Here is a 15,699-nt window from a genome sequence, read left to right as displayed (position 1 = left end):
TTTTACTTTGGCATCTTTTCCCTTGGTTTTGCCTTCTCCACACTATAGTGCAATTTTCCGGGCCTCTTCTGACTGCCAGTTTTACTTTTTGTTTCTCGTTAGTATTTGTAATGATCTTTTGCTCTGTTCATGGATGCTGTTCTTCATGTCATCCCACAACTCATCTGATTGTCAATCATCGGTGTTCAATGCCTGAAACCTATTCTTAAGAATCAGTTATAGTTATAATAAGTTATAATGTGATTATATTCTAATTTAGTCACAAACAATTCATTCCAAAGCTGATTGCGTGTTTGATGCATTTCAGAGTATAGAAGTTGGTAACAATCTTTCATTTCTTCAGCTTTTGAATTTGAATATTGAATATACCATAAGCTACCAGAAAAATAAACAAGTCCATCTTTGAAAAATTATAGCCAGTATACTCCTTAGAGGGGGAAATTGGCAAGATTTTGTCTTATATACTTCAGACGTGTTATCGGGGGAGATCAGTCTTTGGAAAAGATATAATGTGTGGTAGAGTTATCAAAAAGTAATGAGACCCTCAATGAGGTAGCCTGGTGGTGCAGCAGCCACATCAATGGGCTCATGCATAGCAGTGATTGTGAGGGTGATACAGGAACAGACAGTGTTCCATTTGCTTGTACATTAGGGTTGCTATGTTGGAAACTGACTCATTGGTCCGTCATAAAAACATGTCATGTGTGGCTGAGGAAAAAGGTGAAAACTGTTTTTCTGGTGATCTCATTTCAGTCAGAAAGAATTCGGAAACAGGTTATTTGCATTTCCTGTCAAATGCAATGATTCAAAACTCATTTGCATATTTTGGAGCTAATTCACTGTTAAGAGCTCTCATCTAGGTGCTCATATTTTAACTACTCTTATTTATAATTATGGAGATCAAAAAGTTTCCTGCTAGCTGTGATTCTTAAATTTTAATGTACATCGAATTATCTGAAGGACTTACTGGAATTTTTAATTCAGTGAGTCACTCTGAGATAGGGCGTGAGAATTTGTGTTTCTGAAAAGCTTCTAGGTGATGCTGATGTTTCTATCTACCTTATATGTTTTTAAGTTAAAATAAAATTATTTTCACACATTGCCTAGTTCTTAGGCATCTTTTTAAAGTAATTTTAATATTTTCTTTTTCTACTAGTTTATTTACAAAACTCAAATACATTGTTTCCAAAAACAAATTCTTTCATTTTCCTTCACCCCTCCTACCCATCAATTGCACAACCCCAGGATTAAACCCCTCCTCCCCCTGCACATCCTCATCCTTCTGCTTCCAATCTCTCCCACCCCTCTTGGATCCTTATATTCATTCTATAATAATGATTTTATACAGTATTTGTCCTTGTGGGGCTGAGTTAGTTCACTCAGCATAATGCTCTCCAGTCCCTCCCAAGTTAGGTAATAATTTACAAAATTATTGCTCCTGAATGCTGCATAGTATTCCATTGTGTGAATGTACCATAATTCCTCAATCCATTCATTTGTGGTTGGACATTTGAGCTGTTTCCATGTTCTTGCAATGGTGAATAATGCTGCTATGAACATTGGTGTACAAATCTCAGTTTGTGCCTCAGTTCTCATATTCTCATGGTATATTCCAAGTGCTCGAATAGCTAGGTGTGGATCACAACAAACTATGGCTGACTCTAAGAAGAATGGGAATCCCAGAACATTTGATCGTGTTAATGCGAAACCTATACTTGGACCAAGAAGCAGTCATCAGAACAGAGCAGGAAGACACTGGATGATTCAAAATCAAGGAAGGGGTCCGTCAGAGATGTATTTTGTCTCCATACCTTTTCAATCTGTATGCAGAACAGATCATCCGAGACGCTGGGCTGGATGAGAAGGAATGTGGCATCAGAATTGGTGGAAGATCTATCAACAACCTGCGTTATGCAGATGACACAACCCTGCTCGCTGAAACTGAGGAGGACCTGAAGCGCTTGCTGCAGATGGTTAAGGACTACAGTCTTCAATATGGATTGAAGCCCAATATCAAGAAAACAAAGGTTCTCACCACTGGGCCAATTGGCAGCATCAGGATGGATGGTGAAGAGATTGAGATAGCTAAAAGTTTTAGTTTGCTTGGCTCCACAGTCAACACTCTTGGTAACAGCAGCCAGGAAATCAGGAGACAAATTGCATTGGGAAAGTCAGCTGTGAGGGACTTCTCAAGAGTACTGAAGTGCAATGATGTCAGGCTGGAGACTAAGGTGCGCCTGATGCAGGCTATAGTCTTTGCAGTTACGTGCTATGCATCGGAGAGTTGCACAGTGACTAGCGATGATAGAAAGAGAATTGATGCCTTTGAGTTGTGGTGCTAGAGAAGAGTATTGAATATACCATGGACTGCTAGGAGAACAAACAGGTTTGTCCTGGAGAGGGTGAAGCCAGAATGTTCCCTGGAGTCAAGGATTCTGAAGCTTCATCTGACATACTTTGAGCATGTTGCAAGGAGGGACTGGTCCTTGGAGAGGGACATCATGTTTGGGAGAGTGTTGGGATGGCACAGGAGAGGAAGACGCTCAATGAGATGGATCGATTCTGTGAGTGGAGTGGTGGGAATGAACGTGTTTGAGATGGCGAAGTTGGCACAGGATAGAACGGCATTTATGGCTCTTGTACATAGGGTCACTATGAGTCTCAAACGACTCGATGGCACATAACAACAACAACATGGAATTTCTATCTTCAGCTTTTTGAGGAAGTGTCAAACTGCTTTCCAGAATGGTTGCACCACTTTACAATTCCACCCACAATGTATAAGAGTTGCTTTCTCGCCAAATCCTCTCCAACATTTATTAATTGCTGCCCTGTTAAACTGTGCCACTGTTACTGAAGTGAGATGGTATCTCATTGTGGTTTTGATGTGCATCTCTCTTATCACCAATGATTTGGAGTGGTTTGCTATAAAAGTCAGCAGTTATTATTTGAAAAGAAAACAAACATCCTTTCATTATATAGGAGGTATCTAAGAGCAGAATTCCAAAGTGAGCAGTTAATTCTGTTTCTAATTGTTGTTACTGCCAGACCAAAGCTCAATGGTGCTGTCCCTGCATCAATCTATCTCTCTGAAGGTCTTCTTCTTTTGTTGATGCTCTTCTTTTCCCAGCATAATTTTCTCCCCTCACCCTACTCTGGTTCCCACAAGGCCCGGTGTCTCCTGACAACATGCCCAAAGTACGTGAGATGAAGTTCCACTCTTCTGGCTCTACTGCCTGGCACACCAGTTGCACTACCTCCAAGACAAAAGACTAAGAGGTTACCATAAATGAGTCGCTGTGGAGTCAATTCTAAGCTATCGGATCCTATATGATACAGAGTAGAACTACGTGCCATAGGGTTTTCAATACCTTTATTAAAGTAGCACATCAAATTTTCTTCTTAGATGTCTCTGGAAAGATTAGAAACTCCAACCATTTTCTTAGAAGTTAAGCATGTCTTTCCTTGAATCTTAAAATTCTTGTGATAGTCAACTCAGTGAAATAAGTTGAGCTCACAGAGACACTGAAATCTGGGACAATAGCTGTGCTTTTTTACACTCACCGCCTTTGGCTTTGAACAATTTAGTAGAAAATTTTATCTTTAAAAGCAATGACCCAATTTAGGAGTATGAGCTATGTATCCCAATTCAATTTCAAAGCACTGCACTCCCACTGAGTGTGGTAGAAGATCTAAGTTCTTGTTACCAGGGATTCTGTGTGCTGGTGCCATTAACATGTGTGTTTATAGGTGAGGAAATGGAGGCTTGGGAGGTACAATTACCGTCTAAGGACACAGTGCTAATGTTCAGTCGAAACAGCACCTGCACTCAAGCACTCTGACACCAAGAACCACGCTTTTAAATATTTGGCCTTTTTGCCTCTGAATTAGTCCCAGAAATGGCTACTCTCAGGAAATCAATGGATCCGCTGCTCTTTGGTGTCAGTGATAATAGAGAAAGTGACTCTTCACACACTGACCTATGGCACAGAAAAGAGGCCTATAGAGTATATAGTACAGAGGAAATCTTCCGCAGTGTTCAGGAGGAAAATTGAAGTCCTGCTATCCATTATGATCCCTAGTGTCTGAGAAAAGGGAATGAGAAACTGTGTGTTGTTGAACTGAACAAAGGAGCACAGAAAGACACATAAAATGTCTTACCATCTGCCTGAATTATAGAGTGATTACATTTATGATGTCATATAATAACCACTCCAAAATTACATCATAGCCCAGTTGTATTGTTTATACACTAATCTCTGGACTGTTGTCTAAACCAGAAGGAATAAAATTAGGCTTTCACTGTTAGAGTGACATTCTGTTAGACAAATTACAAATACACGTTGAGCATCCAATCCTTGTTTAGTCTTTGTGAGAAACCTTTGAAGGGGGAAAAACCACAAAGACTATCAGATGCCATAATTCTTGTGTTATAATAGCACACAATCTTGCTAATTAAATAGTTTAAACAAAATTAAGTCAGTCATACGAAGCAAGAAGGACAAAACCAAGAGATCTGATAAAAACCACAGTACAGAAAAAAAGGCCACCATACATGGGAAACCAAAACTATGATGCCCGGCACAGGAAATCTGTGAATAAAGAAATTTTTTTAAAATCCCAAAGTAAAAATATAAATAAAATATATTTTTAAAATGCAAGTAAGAAATATAAATAAAATATATTTTTAAAATGCCAAGTACTTAGTAATCCTGCCTAAAATAGGAAAACAATTTAGAAATCAAGATAGATTAAATATTCTGAAAATTCTTGCCTCTCTGGCTACCAAGTTTAGACTTTATCCTCCATTTTTTAAAAATAATTTTAATGAGCATTTACAGAGAATTTGAATTTCCATTCATTCATTGCTGTACTTCTCTACCCGCACAGCCCTCTCCCCCTGCCCCCCCCCACCCAGTTCGCTCCTCTCTTTCAAAAGTAAAAGAAAGACTCCCTCCCTGGTACACAATCCCCCCTCACCCCCCCTACCGCCCCAAGTACATTCCACTATGCACCCTTAATTGTGGACTCTTGTGATAACCATAATACCCTATCATACATCGCTTTTAAATTGTTCAGTCCCTCATCTGTTTCAGTGCAGTATATACAATTTTAAAAGATTCTTTTGAGGGCCAATTTTCAAATAAGCTCTTTAGCCCAAGACTTCTGCTTACACTAAAAAGAACAACTAGGGACATATCTACCCTCCCACATAAAAAACTTTAAAGTGTATGAAATGTATGACATAAATGTTTTAAGTCATTGATCAATAGACAGTTTGAAATCATTGGTCAATAGACAGTGAGTCCTGAGAAATTGAAAACGAACAAGATAGGTCTTACGGACTGCCCAACTTACTGAAGGGAAGATTTCCAGACTACACTCAAATTTTTTTATTTAGTTAAGAAAATTGAGCTGGGAATTTAAGGAGGTCAAGCCTGCCTGTTGTTGTTAGGTGCTGTCAAGTCAACTACAACTCATAGCAAATCTATGAACAACAGGCTCACAGGGATCTGATCCTGCCCTATCATGCACCATTCTTATGATCTCTGCCATGCTCAAGGTCATTGTGGAGGCACTGTGTAAATCCATTTTATTGAGGGTCTTCTCTTTGGCAGACTCTCTGCCTTTCCCAGCATGACGTCTCTCTAAGGCCAGGTTCCTCCTGAAAATTTGCCCAAAGTAAGTGTACTAAAGTTTCATAATCCTTGCTCTGTGGAGCACCCTACATGTACTTCCTTGCAGATTTATATTTGTTCATATAAAAGAGTACTGGAAAAAGATAGAACTGCTCAGGGAAAAAGAGAGGAAGCTTTCTAGATCGTCAGAAGATTCTCTTTAAGCCCTTAGCAGAAAGTTAAGATGTGGGGTTGAAGCTGGGGAGACAAGTTCCTAAAATAAAAGTAGGGAAAGCTCTCAGCAGAGCTCATATAGGCTGGAAATAGTTCCTGTTTTCCCCACCAGAGTGGAAAAACTCATAATTCATGATGCATCACATAGAGTACTCTCAAGAGTACTTTAGCAGTGGAGCAAATTAGCCCTAAACATTGCTCTGATTCTTCCTAACAAAGCTTAAAATTCAAAACAGAAAGAATCAATTCCCACATAAATTAAATACATCCCAGAAAACAACTCAAGAACATCTATAGAAATAGGGGAAAAGACCAACCTTCAAATATCTAATAAACTAAAATTAACAATGTTTGGCATATCATAAAAAAAATTACAAGGTATGCACAGAAGCAATAAAAACATAACATAAAATTAGGTGAAGAAGAAATGAATCAAAATCAACTCAGAAATGATACAGATGATAGAATTATAACACAAGGACTTAAAACTGTTATTTCAGCTGTATTTCGCATCTAGAAGATACTAGAGAAAAGATTGATTACAGGTAGAAATATAAATGTGCTCCTTTGAAGAAATGGTAAATTCAAGAGAACAAAATGATGGGCCCCAGTAAATCACAGACCGAGCATTATTGATCTAAACAAATAGATGCTATTGAAGACTTCAGCAGAATTTGACATGAAATAGTGGTACTTTTCATGTGCAGGGCGCAGAGAAAGCTCTAATAGCCTAGTGGTAAGAAATTGAACTGTGATACTAAGGTACAGGGTTCGAACCTACGAGCTGCTCTACAGGAGAAGGATGGACAATCTCCTCCTCTGTGCTCTACTTCCTCTGAAAATCCACTAGAAGGTCAGCTATGGGATGGTTCCAACTTGAAGGTACACAACGATGACAGTACTTTAAAAAGATTCAATAGGTAGTGAAAAGTGGATTTGGGGGATCAAAAGTACAGATTACAGGCAAGAGGCAACTGGAACCACAAACCAAGGAAATGAGCAGTATTTGATCTGAAAGAATGGCTGAAGTGATGTTGTTGTTGTTATGTGCCGTAGAGTTGTTTGCGACTCATAGCGACCCTATGCACAACAGTCCTAAACCCTGCTCTGTCCTGCACCAACCGCACTGCCTCTGACATACCCATCCCGATTACCCCAGTCACCGAATCAATCCATCTCATAGAGGGTTTTCCCCTCCTGTGCTGTCCCTCCACTCTCCCAAGCATGATGTCCCTCTCCAAGGACCTGTCCCTCCTGGCAACATGTCCAAAGTATGTCAGACGAAGCCCCAGAATCCTTGCCTCCAAGGAGTAGCTTGGTTTAATCCTCTCCATGATGAATCTGTTTGTTTCCCTGGCAGTCCATGGTACATTCAGTACTCTTCTCCAACAACACAACTCAAAGGCATTGCTTTTTTCATTTGTTATCCTTAATGTCCAAATTTCAGATGCAAAGGAAAAATTAAAAAGATCAAGTCTTACATCAAGAACACTTTGCTCTTTAAACTGACATTCTTGCTCTTTTGCACTTTGGAGAGGTCCTTGACAGCACATTTTCCCAGTGCAATACGCTTTTTGATTTCTTGACTGCTGGTACCAGGGACGTTATTTGTGGAGCTAAGTAAAATGAAATTACTGTCAACTCTAACCTTTTCTATAAGAATTGTTAGAATAATCTATCAGATTGTTGCATATTGGTCCTGTGTTGAGAATTTATTTTTTTGATATTGATATGTAACCCATATTAAAGGCTGTAGTGTTTGATCATCTGCAGAAAGTAGTGCAAATCTTCCTCATTTTCTGCAAGCAAGTTTGCGGTATCTGTATAATGCTGATTATTGATGTCTTCCTTAAATCCTGATGCCACATTTTTCATACAACTCAGCTTCTCAAATTATTTGCTCAGCATACAGATTGAATGGAGAAAGGATACAACCCGATGCACACTTTTCCTAATTTTAAATCATGCAGTATTCCCTTGTTGTTGTTGTTGTTTTCCACACAACTGCTTCTTGGCCTATGTATAGGTTTTGCACGAACACAGTTGAGCATTCTGACATTTCTATTCTTCTCAATGTTATCCATAACTTCTTATCCACAGTTAAATGCCTGTGTAGTGAATAAAAAAAGTTATTTGGTTTACTCTGCTTTCAGTCAAGGTCCGTCTGATATCAGCAATGACATCCCGTGTTAATTGAATGAATTATGAATGCAGCTTGAATTTCTGACAGTTTCCTGTTGACGTACTGTTTTAGCTGTTTTTTAATCATTATCAGCAAGATTTTACCTGAATGTGATGTTAGTGATGCTGTTGTTATGTGCCATCGAGTCACCTGCAACTCATAGTGACCTTATGTAAAGACTGCCCTGCCTGAGCCAGTCTCACTGATTCCAACACACCAACCCTGACGGCCCCAGTTACTGTGTCAGTCCATTTCATATGGATCTTCCTCTTGTGTGCTCTCCCTACACCCTTCCAAGCATCATGTCCTTCTCCAAGAATCTGTCCCTCCTGGCCATATGCCCAAAGTATATGAGACGGAGCTTCAAAATTCTAGCATCCAAAGAGAAACTTGGATTTAGCATCTCCAAGACAGACCAATTTGTTCTCTTTATATCCCATGGTATATTCAAGACTATTCTCCATCACCACAACTTGTCATCTTTAGTCATTGTACAGCTCTCTGATGCATAGCAAGTAATTGGAAAGACCATGGTGTAGATCAGGTACATCTTAGTCTCTAGACTGACATCATTGCTTTTTAGTACTCCAAAGAGGTCCCTGACAACAGATTTCCCCAATGAACAGAGAAGAAGATTCAGTAGTTGGAAAACCTGAACTTGGTGAGAGACATGAAGCTGGAGAGAGAATGACTGAATTTTGCACAATCAATGACTTATTCATGGCAAATACGATTTTTAAAAAAATTTTTTTTTAAAACTTTATTACTTTTGTGTGCGTGTACCGTCAAATCAGATCTGACTGGTACAGGAGGAGTTTGTCCCTCCTTCTCAGGCAGGGCATTTGGTGGATTCGAACCGTTTGCCTCTGGAATTTTTAAAAGATATAAACGCAGAATATACACATGGATTTCAGCTGATGGTACACATAGGAATCAGATGGATTACATCTGTGGAAAGAACCACTGGAGAAGCTCATTATCAGCTGTGAACACTAGTCCAGGAGCTGATTGTGGAACAGACCACCAACAACTCATATGCAAGTTCAAGCTGACAATGAGGAAAATTAAAAAGAATCCACGGGAACCAAAATATGATTTTGAATCTATCCCACCTGAATTTCAGAACCGTTTCAGGAATAGGTTTGAGGCCTTGAACACTAATGAGCGAAAACAAATGAGGTGTGGGAAGATATCAAGGGTACCACCCAGGAAGAGTGCAAACGGTCATTGCAAAGACAGAAGAGGAAGAAAAGACCAAAATGGATGTCAGAAGATACTCTGAAAATTGCACTGGAGTGCAGAGAAGCCAAAGCACAAGGAAGAATTCAAGATACTAAAGAGTGGAATAGAAGATTTCAAAAGGCAGCGAGGGATGACAAAGTAAAATATTACAATGAAATGTGTAGGGAGTTGGAGTCAGAAAATCAAAAAGGCCGAACTCTCTCAGCATTTCTTAAGCTCAAGGAACTGAAGAACAAATTCAAACCTCGAGTTGCTATAATTAAGGATGCTTTAGGTAGAATATCAAATGATCCAGGAAGTATTAAAAGAAGATTGAAAGAATATACTGAGTCACTGTATCAAAAGGAATTGGCAGACATTGAAAAATTTAATGAAACAATATATGAGCAAGAGCCTATGGTGATGAAAGAAGAAGTTCAGGCTGCTTTGAAGGAAATAGCAAAAAATAAGGTCCCAGGAATAGATGGTATACCAATTGACATATTTCAGCTAACAGATGCTGCCCCGGACATGCTCACCAGGTTGTGCCAAGAAATCTGGAGAACAACTACTTGGCCAACTGACTGGAAGAGATCTATATTTGTTCCTATCCCAAAGAAGGGTGACCCAACAGATTGTGGAAACTAAAGAACAATCTCGTTGATTTCACATGCAAGCAAGATTCTACTGAAGATTACCCCAAAAAACGACTGGAACAGCACATCAGCAGAGAACTGCCAGAGTCCAGACTGGGTTTAGAAGAGGTCATGGTACTAGGAATATTGTAGCTAATGTTAGACGGATCTTGGCTGAAAGCAGGGAATACCAGAGGAATGTCTATCTGTGTTTCATTGATTATGCAAAGGCATTTGACTGTATGGACCATAACAAACTGTGGCTGACTCTGAGAAGAATGGGAATCCCAGAACACTTGATGGTGCTAATGAGAAACCTATACTTGGACTAAGAGACAGTTGTCAGAACAGAGCAAGGGAACACTGCATGGTTCAAAATTGGGAAGGGCGTATGCCAGGGGTGCATCCTATCTCCATACCTTTTCAACCTATACGCAGAACAGAGTATCCAGGAGGCTGGGCTCTATGAGAAGAAATGTTGGGTAAGGATTGGTGGAAGATCTATCAACAATCTGCATTATGCAGATGACACAACCTTGTTTGCTGAAACTGAAGAGGACCTGAAGTACTTGATGCAGAGGGTCAAGGACTGCAGCCCTCGGTATGGATTGAGGCTCAATGTCAAGAAGACAGATTCTCACCACTGGGCCAATTGGCAGCATCGGGATGAATGGTGAAGAGATTGTTCACAGCTTTAGTTCGCTTGGCTCCACAGCCGATACTCTTGGCACCAGTAGCCAGGAAATTAAAAGACTTATTGCGATGGGAAAGTCTGATGCTAGGGACCTTTCCAAAGTTCTGAAGAGCAATGGTCTCTCTGGAGAGTAAGGTGTGTCTGATACAGGCCATGGTCTTTGCAATCACTTGTTATGCATCAGAGAGTTGGACAGTGACTAAGAAAGATAGAAGGAGAATTGATGCCTTTGAGCTGTGGTGCTGGAGAAGAGTTTCGAGGGTACCATGCATGGACTGCTAGGAAAACAAACAGATTCATCCTGGAAAGGGTTAAACTGGGCGACTTCTTGGAAGCAAGGATTCTGAGGCTTCGTCTAACATACTTTGGACATGTTCTAAGGAGGGACCAGTCCTTAGAGAGGGACACAATGCTTGGTAGGGTGGACGGACAGCGCAGGAAGGGAAGGTTCTCTATGAGGTGGATTGATTCAGTGACTGGGGTAATCGAGATGGGTGTATCGGAGACAGTGCGACTGGCACAGGACAGAGTTTAAGGCTGTTGTATATAGGGTTGCGATGAGTCACAAGCAGCTTCACAGCACATAACAACAACAACAACAATTCACCTTTTGATATCCTCACTGCTGGTACCAAGAATGTTGACTATGGAGCCAAGCAAGCTGTAATTGTTAACAACCTCAATCTTTTCTCCATCTATTATGGTGCTGCTAATTGGCCCAGTGGTGAGAATCTGTCTTCTTGATGTTAAGTTTCAATCCACATTAAAGAATATAGTCTTTGCTTGACCTTCTGCAGCAAATGCTTCAGGTCCTCCTCACTTTCAGCAAGCAAGGTTGTGTCATCTGCATAACATAGACTGTTGATGAGTCTTCCTCCAATCTCAATGTCACATTCCTTTTAATAAAGCCCAGCTTCCCAAATGATCTGTTCTGCATATTGATTGAAAAGTTATGGAGAAATTATGCACTCCTGACATATTCCTTTCCTGATTTTCAACCATTAAGTGTTTCCCTCCTCTGTTCAGAGGACTGCTTCCTTGTCCATGTATAGGTTTTACATAAGCACAATCAAGTGTCTGGGATTCTCATTTTCCTCAAGGTCAGCCGCAACTTGCTGTGACCTACACAGTCAGATGCCATTGCGTAGTCAATGAAACACAGATAGATATACCTTTCATACCCTTTGCTTTCTCCCAAGATCCATCTGACATTGACGATAATGTCCCTAGTGCCATGACCTCTTATAAATCCAGCTTTTATTTTCGATAGTTCTCTGTCAATGTACTGTTCCAGTAGTTTTTTTATAATCTTCACCAGAATTTTGCTAGAGTGTGATATTAGTGCTATTGTTCAATAATTTCCATAGTGTAAAGTCACCTTTTTTTTTTTTTTGAATGGGAATAAATATGGATCTCTTCCAGTCAGTTGGAGAAGTAGCTCTCTCCTATATTTGTTGGCGGAGACTGTTGAGCACGTTCAAGGTTTCCTGAAACACCTCCACGGGTAGCCTGTCAATCTCACAATGTTCTTTTTCATGAGGTAAGTTACATCATTCTATTTCTCATTACTGGCAGGCTACAGCACACTATTTTCCAATTCAAAACAGTCCTTTTCCATTAACTTAAACTATATTAGCAGCTTTAGACTTTCATGCTTTGAATATGTTGGCAGAGAAGGGACCCATTAGAGGGAGCTAGTATTGTGCTTCATGCTTATGCAAGTAGTTAATGTACTGCAAGTCAGGCCTGACTCACAGCTGACCCTCCAGCTAGTTTTAAGAGACAATAAATTACATGGAGATGACTTGTTTTTCTTCCGTGGAGCAGAGAGTGGATATGTACTTTTAGGTTGACAGCACAGTACTTTACCACTAAGCTACTAGGACAAGTGGAGGGTCAGCCAAAGAGAAGAAGATCCTCACTGAGGCTTATTGATACGAAGATAACAAGGATGGAACATGGTTGGGCCATTTTATTCTGTAAGTATAGGGCCTCTAGGAAGTTAAATCCCACTGGATGTCAGTTAACAACAAAAGGAACTCTGAGTACCCCACTCACATTGTGGCAGAGGCACATTCAAAATACAGTCAGCTCTCATTGAATGGAGAACTGAAGCTTATTTTTGAAAGAGACTTTATTGGTTATTATGGAATAGCTTCTAACCAATTTGAATCCCTGAAGAAAATGCTTAAGGCTTTTTCTATACATATAAGTGAAGGTGATTGTTAGGAATCTGCTGCAGTTAGTTCAATTACTTCAAAGTGAAGACAAAATTACATACTGTTACAAGTGAACTTAGGGTAAATGCATTCAAACAATAAGGGGCTAGTTTCATGGTTTTCTACAAATCCTACTAGTTAAAATAAGCTTTGATTATCTGAGTTTACACAAACTACTATGGAGTAGATAATACCTTTAATTCATGGAATGAGAACCCCATCTATTTGAACAGAAAGTGTTTTCTTGTTCTAAACCATGTTGTTGTTGATTACCGTCAAGTCAAGCACGACTCACAGCAACCCTATGAACAAAAGGCCTGAAGCCTCTCTATAACTATCATCATTTTGCAAAGTTCATAGTTTCCAGAGGCATGTTGTTTATGACGTGGATGCCACACCTGCTTCCAAAAAACTAATCATATGTCTTTTAAAATATACATTTGGAAAAAAAGCATGAGGCTATATTTATAATAAATTCCCTTCTTCTGCCTCTTTTCGCTAAGTGAGATGAAATACAACTTTTGAAATGTGTCAATAAAGTAGTGGAGAGAAGGAATCATGCTTATTATTAAATCTCTGCTGCCAAAACCCCAGTTACTTTTGGAAAAATGAGTTTTTAATAACATCTCAGCGAATGACATCATTACTCTTCAGCACTCTGGAGAGGTTCCTGACAGCATATTTTCCCAATGCAATTCGTCTTTTGATTTCCTGACTGCTAGTGCCAAGAGTGTTGATTGTGGAGCTGAGCAAGCTTAAGTGTTAACAACCTCAATCTCTTCTCCATCTATAATGGTGCTGCCAATTGGCCCCATGGCAAGAGTGTTTCGTTGATGTTGAGTTTCAATCTATATTGAAGACTACCGTCTGCAGCAAATGGTTCAGGTCCTCCTCAGCTTTGGCAAGCAAGGTTGTATCATCAATGCAACGCAGGTTATTGATGTCTTCCTCCAACTCCAATGCCTCCCTTCTCATAAAGTCCATCCTCCCAAATTATCTGTTCTGTAAACAGATTGAAAAGAAATGGGAACAAGATGCATTCCTGACACACTTGTTAAGTTTTAACTCTGCAGTTAAAAGTTTCCTTGCTCTATTCTGATGACTGCCTCCTGGTAGAAGTACAGGTTTTCACAGGAGCACAATCAAGTTTTCTGTGATTCCCATTCTTCTCAAGGTTCACCAAAATTTGTTTGTTCTACACAGTCAAATGTCTTTGCATAGTCAAACAGACATTCCTCTCATACTCTTTGCTTTCAGGCAAGATCCATGTGACATTGGCAATAATGTCTCTAGTGCCACAGCCTTTTCTAAATCCAGCTTGTATTTCTGGTCCTTTCTGCCATTTTTGGACGACCTTTGGTAATAAGGTTGCTAAGGTGTGCCTGATACAATTCATGGTCTTCACAATTTCTTGCTATGCATCAGAAAGCTAGACAATGACTAAGGATGACAGAAGAATCGATGCCTTTAAGCTGTGGTGCTGAAGGAGTATTGAACCTATCATGGACCACCAGGCAAACAAATAGGTCTGTTTTGGAAAGGGTGAAACCAAGTTTCTTCTTGGAGGCAAGGATTTTGAAGCTCTGGCTCACATATTTTGGGCCCATGGCCAGGAGGGACCAAGTGAAGGACATCATGCTTGGAAGGGTGGACAGCACAGAAGAGGAAGAACCCCGATGAGATGGATTGACATGGTAAATGGGCGCAATGTTAATGGTGTTGGATTCATTGAGACCAGCTCAGGAAAAGGCAAGGTTAAGAGCTATTCGACAAAGTGTTGCTATGAGTCGTGGGCAACTCAATGGCACATAACAACAACAACAAGGCATTATTTGAATTGTAATTCAATGTGCAAACAAAATAGTGTTCTGAGAAGTATGTACCTCTCATTTATGGAAATATGATAATTACATTTTCTCAAGGATTTCTGAAATGTTTAAAAGAACACAGCATAAACAAAACTGGCCTGCAGTATCTGATGACAGGCAGAAAGTCAACCAGGCACAAATAAAATGCAGAACAGAGCAAGATTTTCTGAGTTCAAAGTATTTTGTGGAGTTTTCTGATCTTGTGTGATTTCCTCAAAATTTATGGAAGAAAGCAAGACATTCCAAGTATTGATCAGGCTTATTATCATTATGAAAATTAAATGACTCACCATTTGAAAAGCATAGACTTTTAAAGAAAATTTCGTTCAACTACTTTGCTTGACTACAAGCTTTGTGAGTGCTAAAAATGTAGTTAGTATCTTAACCCAAATTACTACTCAATCATCACAGAAAACATGCATTTTATATTTATTGAAAATAATGGACAAAGGCAAATGATGAGCCACACAATACAGGATCCTACATACAATGGATTGGTGCTCTGCTCTGACCACTCCAGTGTGAATTATTTGACATAAATTGGAACTTTATTTCTGCTTTAGTTTTCATCATTAATCTATTATCTTTATAAAATTGATTTTAGCTTTGGGGTGTGGAATCATTAATAAACTTAAGGTATATTTGAATGCACACATTCACAAGTTACAAAAAATTGACCTTGAAGATTAGGACAAATATAACGATGTTAACATTTTGTCCGTTTTTGATAATGGAATAATTTGTGGCAGGTTCTGAGTCATTTGTATTATTCCTGAGAATGAGGAGGAAATTTCTAGTTAGAGAATAAGTCAAAGTTGTATATATGGTGTTTTCCCTTCCCCCATATAACTTGTAATAAAGAACTTCTAGTGGTGGAGGCCATAGAGTCTTACACTAACCAAAAGGTCATGCATCTCCACTGGCTCAAACCTACAAACGGCTCCTTGAGAGAAAGACAGTTCAGCACCTCCTCCTGTTAAGATTCAGGACCTCGATAACTGGATCAAGTGTTGCTAAGGAATAAACTC

The sequence above is a fragment of the Elephantulus edwardii genome, unplaced genomic scaffold (genome assembly GCF_000299155.1).
Source record: "Elephantulus edwardii isolate Elephantulus edwardi_28Jun2011 unplaced genomic scaffold, EleEdw1.0 scaffold00085, whole genome shotgun sequence".
Lineage (NCBI taxonomy): Eukaryota > Metazoa > Chordata > Mammalia > Macroscelidea > Macroscelididae > Elephantulus > Elephantulus edwardii.
The sequence above is the reverse complement of the archived record's forward strand: the minus strand, read 5'-3'. Positions refer to the sequence as shown.